This window comes from Marmota monax, unplaced genomic scaffold (assembly GCF_021218885.2).
Source record: "Marmota monax isolate L192 unplaced genomic scaffold, Marmota_monax_Labrador192_F-V1.1 WCK01_AAM20220418_F8-fsc00020, whole genome shotgun sequence".
Taxonomy (NCBI): Eukaryota; Metazoa; Chordata; class Mammalia; order Rodentia; family Sciuridae; genus Marmota; species Marmota monax.
This window is the reverse complement of record NW_026692912.1, coordinates 22,397,685-22,411,720: the sequence shown is the minus strand read 5'-3', so window position 1 is coordinate 22,411,720 and position 14,036 is coordinate 22,397,685. Positions and strand designations below refer to the sequence as shown.

Genomic DNA, 14,036 nt, shown 5'->3' with positions numbered 1-14,036 from the left:
TAGATGGAGCCCACAGAGCACATGGGCTCTGCAGGCAGAGCTGAGGCTACGGCCTCCACAACTGGTTCCAGCCACTGAAGCCCTGTCAGCAAGGCTGCTCATCTGCAAAACAGGGCAGCGGTAAGGATTTAGAGATGCTGGAGAGAAGCCTGGGGCTGGGCACCACGCGTCCACTGAGCACTCCATACCACTGCCACAGCTGACCTCAGGGGAGTCCCCCACTCTCTAGGCCTCAGTTTCCCCATCTGCACAGCAACCTAAAGCCCCTTGGGTTCAGACACCCCAGGACACTGCTTCCTTCCTGGGGAGGCACCTTGTAGATCCTCTCTGAAGTCAGGCTCCCCCAGCTCTTGAAGGGCCCAGGGCAGGTTTTTCCAGATCCCAGGCCCTGCCCGAGGCCATCCGCTCCAAGGCCAGCGCAGACAGCCTCTGCCAGCAGAAGCCTGGGGTGGAGGAGTGAGCTCGTGTCAAGCTGCCTGCCAGCCTGGTCTCATTGGCAAGGCAGAGGGCATTCTCTGTGGCCCCAGCCAGAGCCACCTGGCTAGTTAGTGCCCAGGGAACACGTGCCAGGCCAGCCTAGGCACTTTCTCAGCACAGAGGAAAACTCACAGGGCTCTAAAATGTCAGAGCTGGAGTGACAAGAGGCTGTGTTCAGTCACATGCACGTCATTTCCAGGCCTAAGGAACAACAGGCCCCGGTCATAGGCTAGTGACGTCAAGCCCAGGCTGACTGCAGACTGCTGGCTTCCTACTGCACTCTGCCTGATGCTGCTCCCTGTCCCCTAGGAGACCTTAGGTCCCTCCCCCACTCCACACAGCAAAGGCTCCGAGGACTCACCCCTGTTCTACCTGTTATTTTTCTGTATGCCCTGCACCCTATAGCTCAGGACTACCACTGCAGCTAACATCCCAGTTCAGCTGAATTTGGTTTGTTAGAATTGTTTAAAAAAAACAACAACAACCTGGATTCCACCTGGGCCAGCAGATTATCTCCTACTTTGGGGCTTCTTTGTTCAAGGATTTCCGCTCCTGCAGGGTGTTATCATCCGTGTCAGACAGAACTGGGCTGCAACTCTGCACACTGACAGGAAGGAGGCGCACTGCCCTCCTACAGGTCCAACCTAAACTTTCACTTGACAGGCTTGGGTTATTTCAGGAAAGTTTTGGGTGAAAATCCCCCAAAGGAGCAGCTAGGAGACTAAGTAGGTACATTGGAGCCGGGTAAGAGATGTTTGAACCCTCTCCTGGGAACACTTGGAGGAAAGAGCACACTGATTCATTCATTCGTTCATTTATTTAGGAATAGCCAAGTGCCTGTGGGTGCCTGGCCTATTCCATGTCTAGGGAAGGGCCTACCCTGCAGGAGGGAGGGAGCCAGGGCCTGGAAGATCAACTTTACTCAAGCAGAAATCAAAGCCACAGACCCTGAATTCCAGTGAGGTGCCTCTTTCCACATGGGTGACCACAGGCAAGCCACTCATTTCAGGGCCCTTGTATTTGGTGCTCAACGAAGGCATCTGGCTGTCCTGGCCAGTCTCCCAGGACCCGGGGTGAAGACGAGATGGGTCATGGGAAAGTGCTGGCTCAGCAGGTGGGTCTGGACCTGGCTCCACCCCAAGTCTCCTGGGGCACCTGATTTCACAAGCCCAGGACAGACATGCAGATGGTGGGGGTGCATGTGAGTACTTACTTAGTAGGGCTGAGACTGCAGAGGGTGGGAGTCTCTTCTGCCCTTACCCTGTGCCTGGCCCTGTACAGGAGCTCAGGGGACAGGATTCACCACCCGCTCACTGGGTCTGCTTGCACAGAGCAGAAGAATTACTTCTCATGTAGTGTGCAGGTGGCTCCTTCAGGGACAAGCCACATCCCACCCCAGGCTCCCTGCCCTGGATGGAATGTGGAGGGAGACTGAAGGGGGGTTGGAATGAAGAGGATGCCATTTACTACCCAGTGCCAAAGTTCCTGTCCCTTGTCCCTCTGTGATCATTTCAGACTCTACTGTCTTCTTCCCTTGTCACACCCATACCAGGGGCATAGGGACGGGTCTCCTTCCCAGTTTTGCATCTGCACTCCCAGACACAGTGAGCGATGCAAGGACCCAGGAACTGTCCTCCGCAGTCTCCAGAGCCCTTACCAGCCTCCTGCTGTCTGTGAATGAGTCCCAGCCTGGCGCGAGCAGCTCCAACACACAGACAAACAAGCACTGGAGCTGGGGAATGACCCAAGGCCTGTCTCCCCTCTCCGGTCATTGGCCTGGTGATGTGCCTGGGGTCACTGGCCTGGGATCAAAGCCCAGGACCTCTTGGTCTGTCCTTGGGGAAAGGACAGGTCTGTTCCTGCCCTGACACCTGCAGCAAGGTCTAGCTGCTCAGGAGCAGACAGCTCCATTTCACTGGCCCCCTCAGAATGAGCCCTGGCAGGATGGAAGAGGATTTTCCTTCATTTCACAATGAACCCTGCTTCCCTGGAGGGTGCAGCCAGCCGCCCAGGGGCCAAAGGCAACAACCCAGAGGGCGGACATTTCCTGTGGAGGGGCCCCTCCCATAGAGCCCAGCCCAGGGCCAGCAGGAAATGGGGTTGGGAGGATCCCCCAAGGACAGCAGCGACTGTGCCCTCTGCAGGTAAAGGAACCCAGTCACACCCACGTCCCTGAGCAGGTAGTCAGGGTCCTGTGTCCATCTGCCCAGGGTAAACTGAGGCTCAGGGAAAAGTGAGACGCCCAAGACCCAGAGGGCAGGGCTGCAGCGCTGGGGCTGGAACTCTAGTTTTATGCCAAGAAAAACAGGTGGGGACAGATGGTGAGTCGGAGCGGGATTGGGAGCCCCATACCCTCGGGACTCCCAAAGTCTCCATTTGGGGGCTTCACGGTACAGAGGAAGCCAGATCCAAGAGGGAAAAATCCAGAAAGAACCTCGGCTAGCACAGGGGACACATCATCTGTCCTACTTCCCAGATCCGAGACTTGTGTCCCCAACTGGCGCCCCAGACCCCAGGAACCAAAATTTGGGCGCCAGCGTGTGAGCAACAGAAACCCCGGTGTGGGCCTCCTTCCCTCGTGCCCGGCCGAAGCCCCGGGTGCGAGGCGTTTCGGGAGTCTGCGCGCTCGGACTGGGATCGGGGAGGGGGTGACCTAGAGCAGAGAGCGGGAAGCGGAGGGGCCAGGGGGTACTCACCGGGATCCAGGCGGCGGTGGCAGGCGGCGGAGCAGGGCCGGGAGAGGCGCGCATCCCGGGTTATAAGCACGGGGCCGGGGGCAGGGCTGGGGACCTGGGACACGTGGGGGCACGCGCGCGAGAGGCCCCGCCCCCAGGCCGGGCCCCCGCCGGGAGCCTCTAAGAATTTGAGGCCACTGGCGGGTGGGCGGGTCCCGGCCTCTTCCTCCTGCTTGCCCCGCCCCTTTCCTCCCCGCCGCCCGCCCTCCGCCCCGGGCCCCGCGCCAGCGCAGCCTCCCGGGGGCGCACGGGCGTGGGCGCGCGCGGCGCGGGTCTCCGGCCCGGTTTGCGAGCTGGTGGCGCCTACGAAGGCGGCGGTGGCTGGAACCTGCGTAACCGGCAGGGTGATCGCGGCCTTCTTGCTGGAGACTCGCCGCCTGGCACTTGGGGAGCGTTCAGAGTGCCTGGAGGCGAGAGCGGGAATAAAGGTTGCTTAAGCACAGAACTTGGAGCTGTCTTGACCCGGTGCCGCCGGTGCCGCCGGGCCTCAGGCGCCTTCTGCGGCCCTGAAAGCACCTCCCTTCCCCCCACACTGGCCCCTGAGCCCGAGTCCAGGTGCAGAGGAGAGAACGGGGTGGAACTGGCCCTGGATGGCTTGGGTTGCATCCCTCAGCCCAGGATGACTGCTTCTGGATGTCTCCCCAGAGCCTGGCGCCTGGCCAAATTCCCCCGGGCACCCAGTAAATGGTGAATAAAAGACCTGCCGACCACTGACCCACTGGACAGCAGGGAAGGTTGGGGTCACAGAGGTGAATCCTTGGCCTTGTAAATGACCTGGAGTTGTGATGGGCATGGTCTGCAGCTCCTGGCGGCAAGCACTGGGCCACACCCCAGGAAAACACCAGGTCCCAGGGGCCTGGCCAAGGCCATTGCTCGCAGCTGGGACTGGCCCCAAGTGGAGAAGTACCTGAAATCAAGTAGCTCTGACTCCTGGGCAAGTGGGAGCCCTGCACCTCACCGCCTACCACCCTGAGTCGCCACCAGGCTCTTGGTGGGGCTGTTGGTCCTGCCAGTCAGTGCCTGTCCCCTCTGCCCACTGCTGCCTCACTCCAGCCCTGTCAGGAGCAGTAACTGAGAGTCCTTCTAGGAGGGAAGGGTCTCCAACCAACTCAAACAAAACCACAGCTTCAGGACCCTTGTGAATGCCCTAGCCTTGGGGTATCCAAACCCAGGTCGAGGCCCTTGATGACTAGGGGGCCTAGTGAGCCATATGAGACTGGGCTCCCTGGGGTGGCTTGAGAACCCTCCTGTCAGGAAAGTTGTGTGACAGCTGCCCCTGGACCTCACCAAACCCTGGGCCTTCCACACCAGCAGAAAGCACGCGAGGAAAGAACGCAGCAGCAGTGGCCGCAGCCCCGTGGCCTCACGACAGCCATTTCCAACTGCAGCCTGTTTCCCCCTCACAGCCTGCCAGGGGAGGGTGAGGTCCCATCTTCAAGGATACCCCCAAATCTATTACCCCATGATACAGACAGGAACCCGAAACACAGCGAGGATGTGTGTTTCCTGAGGCCACACAGCAAGTCAGTGGCATAGCAGAACTAGAAGCCAGTCCCTGAAGCCCTGGCCCAAACCCTCCTCTTTAGCTCAGGTTTGAGCTGAACTGATGAAGGGGTTGAGGTCCCAGTCCCATGGCCACAAGGACCTTTTACTCTCTGGTACAGAAATGGCTCCCGTCCAGTGGATGGTCCCTTCCTGATACACAGGCACTGGTGACATGAGGGGCAGTAGGATTATTCTCTTCTGAGAACACAGGAGCCCAAACTGCCACCAGAGGCCTTATACACAGAGTAGACAGTTTCCCAGAGGCAGAGGTCTAGTTCAGGTAGACTGGCCAGCTCCTGGATGAGCACCCCGCCATCTGCTAGGTGGACATTTAACCCTGCCCCAGATCTCATCCTGCAGAGAAGTTCCTGGGTTTGGGGTGGGGTATGGTCAAAGGGGATCCCCCACTGGACCTGAGCCACCATAGCTTTTTTTTTTTTTTGTGGTACCAGGGATTGAGCTCAGGGGCACTTGGTCACTGAGCCACATCCCAGCCCTATTTTGTATTTTATTTAGAGATAGGGTCTCACTGAGTTGCTTAGTGCTTTGCCATTGCTGAGGCTGGCTTTGAGCCGTGATCCTCCTGTCTCAGCCTCCCCAGCCACTGGGATTACAGGTGTGTGCCACCGTGCCCAGCTCCCCACCATAACCTTTGACTTTCATCTTACCCCCTTCCCACACCTAGGTCAGAGCTCCTCAAGGTTATACCTTCTAGCCAAGTGATCTTGGGTAATATCTCTAAAAACAGCAGGACCTAGGCATGGATGGGTAGAGAAACTGAGGTACTGGGACCTGAATATCCAAATCTACTAAGTATATCCAGGCTGCCCCCTTTCTCTTCACCTCCATCTCTTCCACAGTGCTCTGCCATCTTCTATTACTCAGACCATTAGAGGGTCTTACTCAAATCTCCTGGCTGGTTTCCCTGCTTACCCCAAGGCCCTCCAACCTTTACTCCACCAAATAGCTAGAGAGTTCTTAAAAACTCAAATCAGAACAGGTTATATGTATCCTTAAAACTCTTTGATGATTCATCTTTTTCCCCATATCAATTTCGGGTTGTTCTGGAGTTGACTGAGGATTTTCCCCATTGAATTAAGTGGCTACTTGTGTTGAAAATTAATTGGGTCTGCTTCTGTACTCCTTGATTCTGTACCATTGATTTACTTACCTACCTTTATGTCAATACCATGTCATCTTGCTTAATGTATGATTATAGTAAGTCTTGAAGGACATCTCCTCCAATTTTGACCTGTTGTTTACCTGTTTTGACCATTCTGTGTCCTTTGCACTTCTATATTAATAGTAGAAACAGCTTGTCAGCTTATATAAAAAGCCTGTGGGGGGCTGGGGCTGTAGCTCAGTGGCAGAGCGCTTGCCTAGCATGTGTGAGGCACTGGGTTCAAGTCTCAGCACCACATAAAAATAAATAAACAAAGGTATTGTGTCCATCTACAATAAATAAATAAATAAATAAATAAATAAATGCCTGTGAGGACTTTGAAAATTTCATTACATCTATAGATCATCTTGGGAGAAAGTAGGCAAATTAACAACATTGAGTTTTCGATCCATGAACATGGTATATCTGTATTTATTTATAACTTATTACATTTCTTCAGCATTAAGAAATCCAAAACTGTTTATTAAAAATAAGCATTTTTATATGCATGCACAATTGTGTTGCTCATGAAAATCAGTCCAACCTATAGGGCTACATCTTGAGACAGCCTTTATTTGTGGAGAGTTCAGTTTAGTTTAACTTAGTTTTTAGTGAGTTTAGTTTTAGTTTTAGAGGTAATTCTCTAATACAGTGATGAAGTTCATACACTTGAGTGGTAGAAACCTGGTCCTTTGATGTGGAATCCCAGGTAAGACTCTTTTGAACATGTAAATCAGCAGAACTCCTCAGGTTGCTTCAGTTGATGAGGTTCCAAATAGATCAGGGTGGAGTGGACATCCTCCACGTGGGAAACAACATGTAACTCTCCTGGGAAAGGCCTGGGGTCTCTGATAGTGGCATGAACAATCCCGCCTCTCATGTTAGAGGAGAGAGGGTTTTTGTGGTTTGCAGGTATGGTTGACCCAGCACCCAACTCTGGAATGAATATTTTGTTGGACAACTTGCCAGGTGGAGGCCTGTTCTCAGGAAAAGGTCCAAGTCTTCCATTCAAAGAAGAAAAGGGCCTGGCATGTTGGGGCATCTTTGATGGGTGGTATAAAAGACCTCAGTTTAAATGGAGATTCTAAAAGACCCATGTTAGCTCAGTTGTCTGAACAATGTTTTATGGTTTTCAGTTATAGGTCTTACTTACCTTTCATCAAATTTACTTCTGAGTATTTTAACTTTTTGATGATATTGCAAATAATATTTTAATTTTCTAATTGTTTGTTGTTAGAATATACAATTATTTTTTGTATATTGGCCTTGAATTTTGCAACCTTGCTAAATTCACTTATCAATTGTAGTTTTTTATAAATAACTTAGAATTTTCTATGTAGATAATAATGTGGTTTTACTTTTCCTTTATTAGCTTTGTGCCTTTTTTTCTTGCCTTATTGTTGAATAGAATGAGAGTAGCTATCCTTGTTCATGATCTAGAGAAAAACATTCATTCAGTCTTTCATGGTTGAGTACATTGCTAGTTGTAGTTCTTTCATAGATTTTTTTTTATTCCAATTTTTTGGGAAGTTTTATCATGAGTAGTGCTGAATTTTGTCACTTTTTCTATATTTATTGAAATGGTTTTGCAATTTTCTCTTTTATTTTGTAAATGTGATGAATTACATTGGTTTTCAGGTATTGAACCAATCTTGCATACCTAGAATAATTATATCTCAATAAAGTTGATTTTATTTTAATTTTTGTGCTACTAGGGATTGAACTCAGGGGTGCCTTACCACTGAGGTACTTCTCTAGCCCTTTTTAAAAAAATACTTTTTAAATTGTCAATGAACCTTTATTTTATTTATTAATTTATTTATATGTGGTTCTGAGACTTGAATCTGGTGCCTCACACATGCTAGGTAAGCGCTCTACCACTGAGCCACAGCCACAGCCCCTTTTTATTTTTTATTTTGAATCAGAGTCTTGCTAATTTTCCAAGATTGGCATCAAACTTGTGATTTTCCTGCCTCAGCCTCCCTTGGGGCTAAAATTATGGGTGTATGCCACCATGCCCAGCTGGATTTTTAAAATTTTAAGGAAAAAAGGAGGGGGGGGTTTCAGCTAAAAGAGATATAAACAATCACCATGGATAGATTTCATTTGGATCCTATATTTTTTAAGAGCAAAAGAAATATCTTTCTGAGTAATTGTAAGTTTGAATACTGATGGGATATTTGATGACATCAAGGAATTACTATGGATTTAATTTTTTTAAATTTTTATTTATTTATTTTTTTTATTTTTGGGACTGGGGTTTTGGCTCAATGACAGAGAGCTTGCCTCACATGTGTGAGGCCCTGGGTTCGATTTTCAGCACCACATATAAAGAAATACAACAAAGGTCCATCAGCAACTAATAAAATATTTAAAAATTTTAAATTTGTTTTAATTAGTTATACATGACAGTAGATAATATTTATACACTTTGATATATCATACCTAGATAGGGTATAATTCTCATTTTTCTGATTGTACATGTTAGAAACACATTGGTCATGCAGTCATATATGTATATAAGGTAATACGGTCTGTCTCATTCTACTCTATCCCCTCCCCACCCCCTTCACTCCCCTCTACCTAATCTAAGGTAACTCTATTCTTCCCTAGTGCCCCCACCCCTTATTGTGAATTGGCACCCACATATTAAAGAAAACGTTCAGCCTTGGTTGTTCGGATTGACTCATTTCACTTAACATGATATTCTCCAACTCCATCCATTTACCGGCACATGCCATAATTTCATTCTTCTTGAAAGCTGAGTAATAGTCCATTGAATATATATACCACATGTTCTTTATCCATTCATCTCTTGAAGGACTGCACCTCATAGACCCTGCAACTATTGATTGTTTTAGATGTAATACTAATGATATTGTAGTTTTTTTTCAATCGTAAAGCTTTAGAGACATGCACTGAAATATTAACAAATGAAATGATTATTTGAAAAAAAAAAAAAAAAGACTTTGATGGTCCCCATCACTCTTAGGATCAAAACCAGAGGCTGACCTCCGCTCCTGGGTCCTCACCAGCCGTGGTGGCTTGCTTGTGGTTGCTGCCATGTCAGGCTCTTTCCTTCTGAATGGTCTTGGCATGTGCTGTTCCTTAGAGATGCCTCTCTGATCCCTTCCCCCTCCTTGCCAGGCCAGTCCTTGTCATTTGTTGTCCTGTTGGCACATGGCAGAGGCCTGACATCTCCAGCAACAGGAGGGAACCGAGGCTCCGGCCTGTCTCCCACCCCCACTTCTGCTGTCTTGGCCCAGACCACTATCACTCCACCTGTGCCCTGCGGACACCCCTCACCTGACTTCTGCCTGTGCCTGGCTCACCCTCCAAGGCCTGCTGTACACTGCACCCAGGGTGGCTTTTCCCAGGCTGGACTTGTAACCGTGGTCCACTTTATGCCTTGAATACAGCCCTTGCTGCTCTGCCACTGCCACTTACTTTTTAAATGGACATGTTTCTGTCTCTTCCTCTCCCCCTTCTCCCCCTAATCTCTCCCCATCTCTCCTAATCTCAGGGGAAACAGGATGACCTTTCTTCCTCCCATCCTAGGCAGAGTTATCTGTCCTTGAGCACACACCCACCAGAGGAATGAAGTCATGCAGACTTTGGGGTGGCAGAAGGTCTCAGAAGTGACCATCTCCCAAATCAACAATGAATTACAACTCCAACAGAGAATGTCATCTCTTGAAAAGCTCCCTGTTCCTGCTGAGTGCAGAATCACAGCCTCTGGGACAGCCTGTGCTTCTCCTTTGCTAGGGAAGCAATAAACCTTCCTTTTCCCTTTTCTCAAAAATTGTGTTCTGTTCTTATTATTGGATTGGAATTGGGGACAAGGACCAAGCTTTTGGCAACAGGCTCTGACTCCTATGACCACTTGTTTGAGCTGCCAAGGGCAAGCTGAATGGATGGCATAGAACTGAGTCCCCAGCAAGCTGCACACCTGCTTGCAGCCTGTGCACGTGACCACAGAGAGGCCTCTTTCCTGTCTTCTGCCTCTGTCCCCCGCCACCCCAGGGCTCTGCACGGAGGGGCCTGACTGTGTAGAGACTTGAAGATGTCACCCTGCAGTCATCTCTAGGTTGGACCAGAAGTCACTTCATGAATGCCCACACCTGGGCAATGGCCCCAGAAACAGAGAATGACCTCCAGGCTGGACCTCAGGTTCCAGTCCCCACCAGGAGGAACACAGAGTCCAGTCGTGGGATTCTTGGAAGAGCCACAGCGGGAGTTTAATGAGTGACCCGTGGTTGTTTTCCAAATCCCTGATGGTGCCTCTGCTATCAGGCGGCACCAGGGGGCAGGGTGCCTGGACAGGGCCTTGGCCAATGACAGTTCACACTGGAAAAACAGATGTGGAAAACACCCGTCTGGCTCTGGCTGCTGCTCCCCAGGCGGGCGGCGCTCCCACCAGGTGACCATCCCCGTGGGTGGGTGGGGGGCCGGGAGGTGGAGGCGGCCTGGGTCTGGGCCTGGGTTCCACCTGGTCTGCCACAGGCTTGCTGCATGGTACTGGGCGAGTCCCCCCTTTCACCAGCCTGTTGCACAGCCTCAGACGGAAGGGGGGACACGGGGTGAAGGAGGGCCTGGCTGACGGCACTGGCCTTTCCACTCCGCAGGAGCTTCCTCTCCTCCTGCCCAGGTTCTCCCGCTCCTCCTTCCCCTCCTTCCCTGGAGACTTGAGGCAGGGAAGTCAAAAGGTCAGAGCCTGCACTCAGATGGCCTGGCTGAGGCTGTGTGAGCTCAGACAGGTGGCCACCTCCTCTGAGTCCCCATTCCCTCATCTGTGAAATGGGGACCCTGTGTCTTGCTTTTGGGGTCTTGGAAGGGTAAGATGAACTCAAGCTTATAAGACACAGAGCAGGGACTTAACAAACATTAGTTTACAATCAGGAAGGGCCTGGGTGACCCTGGGGATCAGCCAGCATGAGAGCTGTGGGCCCTGGCTTCTCTTGGGCTCAAACTTCCTGGCTCCATGAAATAACAGCCCAGCAGGCAGCAGGGCTGGGGGAGGCCCAGCAGCCCCCAGGGCTGCACAAAGAGGGGCCCAAGGGAGGTCCTCACAGCCGGCTCCAGACAAAGAGGGTTGGGGGCCTGGGAACCCCTCCCCCTCCCCCTCCCCGCCTCTGCTCCACCCAGCCCGGAATCCCAGCAGGGTCAGAGACAGCGGTACAGCTTGGGGCAAACTAAGAACAACTTTCGGTGCTGGGGTTGTGACTCAGTGGTAAGAGCACTTGCCTAGTATGTGTGAGGCACTGGGTTCAATCCTCAGCACCACATACAAATCAATAAAGGTCCATCAACAACTAAAAAATATTAAAAAAAAAAAAAAGAACAACTTTCATGTTGTAAGTGCAAAAAATCAAAATCAGATTAAAATAATAGTAGTAATAATAATAATGAATACGAATAAAAAATAAAAGAAAAAAGAAAACTTCACGACACGTGAAAATACTTGAATCGTGAGCATTCATTCCAAGAAAGTTCTACGGATGGGCGGACGTCACCCACTGTGTGTGTGGCTGCTTTTGTGCCCCAAAGTACAGGCCAGCCGTGGCCAGAGATGGATATCCCAAAAGGCCCAACCGGTTGACCACCTGGCCTCGAGGAAGATGCAGGCACCTGGCTTAAGGGAAACCAGCTTTGAAAGTAGAAGCGCCCTGGGGAGGACCCTGCAGGGGCTCCAAGGCAGGAGTCTGGGGTCCCAGTCTGACCATTAACCAGTCACCTTTCCTCAAGTGACCTGGGGTTCGTCCCCTCCCGGAGCCTCCCCTCCTCCAGCTGTAAAGTAGAAATAGCCGGCTTTCCTGTCGCCAGAGAGGTGATCAGAGGTGGCTGTGTCATGCTGAGGTAGGGGGAGACACACCTCTCCCAAACCTCGGCAAGAGACAGCGGGAAGTCACCTAGGCAGGGGCTGCGCCCAGCCCAGGAGGAAGAGCAAGGACAGGGGGCGGGGGGAGCAGCAGCCCTGGGTCTTCCCTGACTCAGACCCTGCCCCAGCGCGTGGGAGACCCGGGGGATCCTTTGCTCCCGCCTTGCCAGCCGCCTTTCTGACCCATCTCTCCCTGCCCCTGCCCCCCTTGCTCCGCAGCTGCCCCTCTCACGCAGGGCCCTGCACCCGCTGTTCCCTCTGTCCAGAACGTCCTGTGCGCAGGGTTCCCTCCTTCACCGTCATCAGGTCTCTCCGCAAATGCCACCTGTCGTGGTGTAAACTAATCAATAAAAGCAGTCAGAGTGTAAGTTGTAGGTTATAGATCAGTAAAAAAAATAGAGATGTAAAGTTTTGATAAGTGAAATAAGACGATGATAAAGCACGAACTGTCACAGGCAGGCCGGGGACTCCATTTTGCTGCCTTCTGTAAAAACTGTCACAGGAGCTGTTTCTGAGAAACAGAAACGAAAGCTGTCTTCTTATAAAAATTGTTTTCCTGCACTCTGTACCCCCAGAGTGCGCCATGCCCTGGGTTTGAGTACATTTATGGGTCTACATGCCTTTGAAATAGATGATCGCCCGCTCAGCTGAAACTCGGGATACGGGTGTCTAACACTTGCTGGGACCTGGTTTACTAAGTTGTAAGCTAACTGCTTTATTAGCCTCTGTCACTCGCTTGCTTGCCTGACACTGAGAAAGCCCCTGAGTTATGGCTTTCATCCTAAATTCCCAAGACACAGGCCAGGAAACTGCTGTTCTCCCACAGAGAGTCTCTACGGGTGGGGGACAGTCCCTGGCCAGGTAAATAAAGCTTGCTTTTGTTTGAATTTGGGCTTGGAGTGTTTTCTGAGGAGGCTCCCCATGACACCACCAGCCCATCGAAAACTGCCCCCTAACATCTACCCACCCTCCCAACTTTGCTTTCCTCCCTGGGACCCCCCTCCCCAGGTCAGAGGTACACTCACTCTTCATGTCTTCCTTTGCCACCAGAACATGAAGTCAGGGTGCTAGGATCTGATGCCACTGCCAGGAGCCAATGAATCTTGTGAATGACTGAATGAATTTAATCCGTTCATTACAATAATTTTAATAATTAAATAATGATCTCATTTATCTGTGGAATTTGTTTGTTTGTTTTTTTGGTTCAACCACTGAGCCCCATCCCCAGACCTATTTTTTGTATTTTATTTAGAGACAGGGTCTCACTAAGTTGCTTAGGGCCTTGCTTTTGCTGAGGCTGGCTTTGAACTTTCAATCCTCCTGCCTCAGCCTCCGGAGCCAGGATTACAGGCATGTGCCACTGCACCTGGCAAGCTTTTTTTTTTTTTTTTTGACAAATTAAATAGAAATGGAGAACAAATGGCTCAGGGGCGGGGGTGGGGAGGAATCAGGGAGATGTAAGTCAAAGGCTTACACAGGCTGCCAGTGTTGTGGATGAGGCCAGAAAGCTACCAGGTGAAGGCTGGAGTTAGGAACAGTATTAAGAGTTTCTGTTAATAGAGTAGATGTGAGGTGCTCTAGCCACCCAAGGAAAAAGAGCATGTAAGATAAATATGTTAATTTGCTTGACTATTTCAATCTGTCTCAGGTCCACCATCCTTGTTCTCCTGAACTGCCTGGGGCCGCTAAAATCTTACACGGCTGCGAGACAATCCAGCTGGGATTGTGTCTGTACTGAAGATGTACAGGTTATCTTCTTCTTTCCCCCCTGCCATTATTCCCTAAACAATACAGTGTAGCAGCTATTTGCAAATCATTGGCTTGTCTTAGGTGATCCGGAGAGGATCCAAAGCATATAGGAAGATGTGCATAATTATATGTGAATATTTTGCGGTGGATTTCGGAATCCACCAGGGTCTTGGAACAAACCCCCTGAAGATATTGGGAGACAAATTATATTTTTAAAAATCACGTTGTAAATGCAATTTTGCTATTTAAATAATTTTTAAAATAATTTTCTTTTGCTACTATGTGTTGTCATTAATTCTTCTCCCAGCCCTAGGGAAAGGGGAGTCTTACTGCAATATTCATATCTCCTAAGAAATGAGGCCAGAGAGGAGGCAGAGGCCACGCTTCTGCAAGGCGCTGGGTCCCCGGGACTCCTACTCCAGTGCTCCACCAAAACGGAAAGGACCAGAGCCCCTCCACCAAAGTAAAATAACTGGACAAAGAAACCAGG

At 50.6% G+C, this 14,036-nt stretch overlaps 1 protein-coding gene across 2 annotated transcripts in view; it reads right to left on the bottom strand.

Annotated features, from left to right (window-relative positions):
• Ass1 (argininosuccinate synthase 1) overlaps positions 1-3,269 on the bottom strand; it is a 45,630-nt gene extending 42,361 nt beyond the window's left edge. The window contains exon 1 of one of the 2 annotated variants that reach the window (XM_046451293.2): positions 3,174-3,269. The gene's annotated coding sequence lies outside the window, so the exon portion shown is untranslated. Of the gene's footprint in view, positions 1-1,690; positions 1,761-3,173 lie in introns of those variants that run through there. The other variant, XM_058581846.1, reaches the window with a different exon arrangement.
• Positions 3,270-14,036: the final 10,767 nt, after the last annotated feature.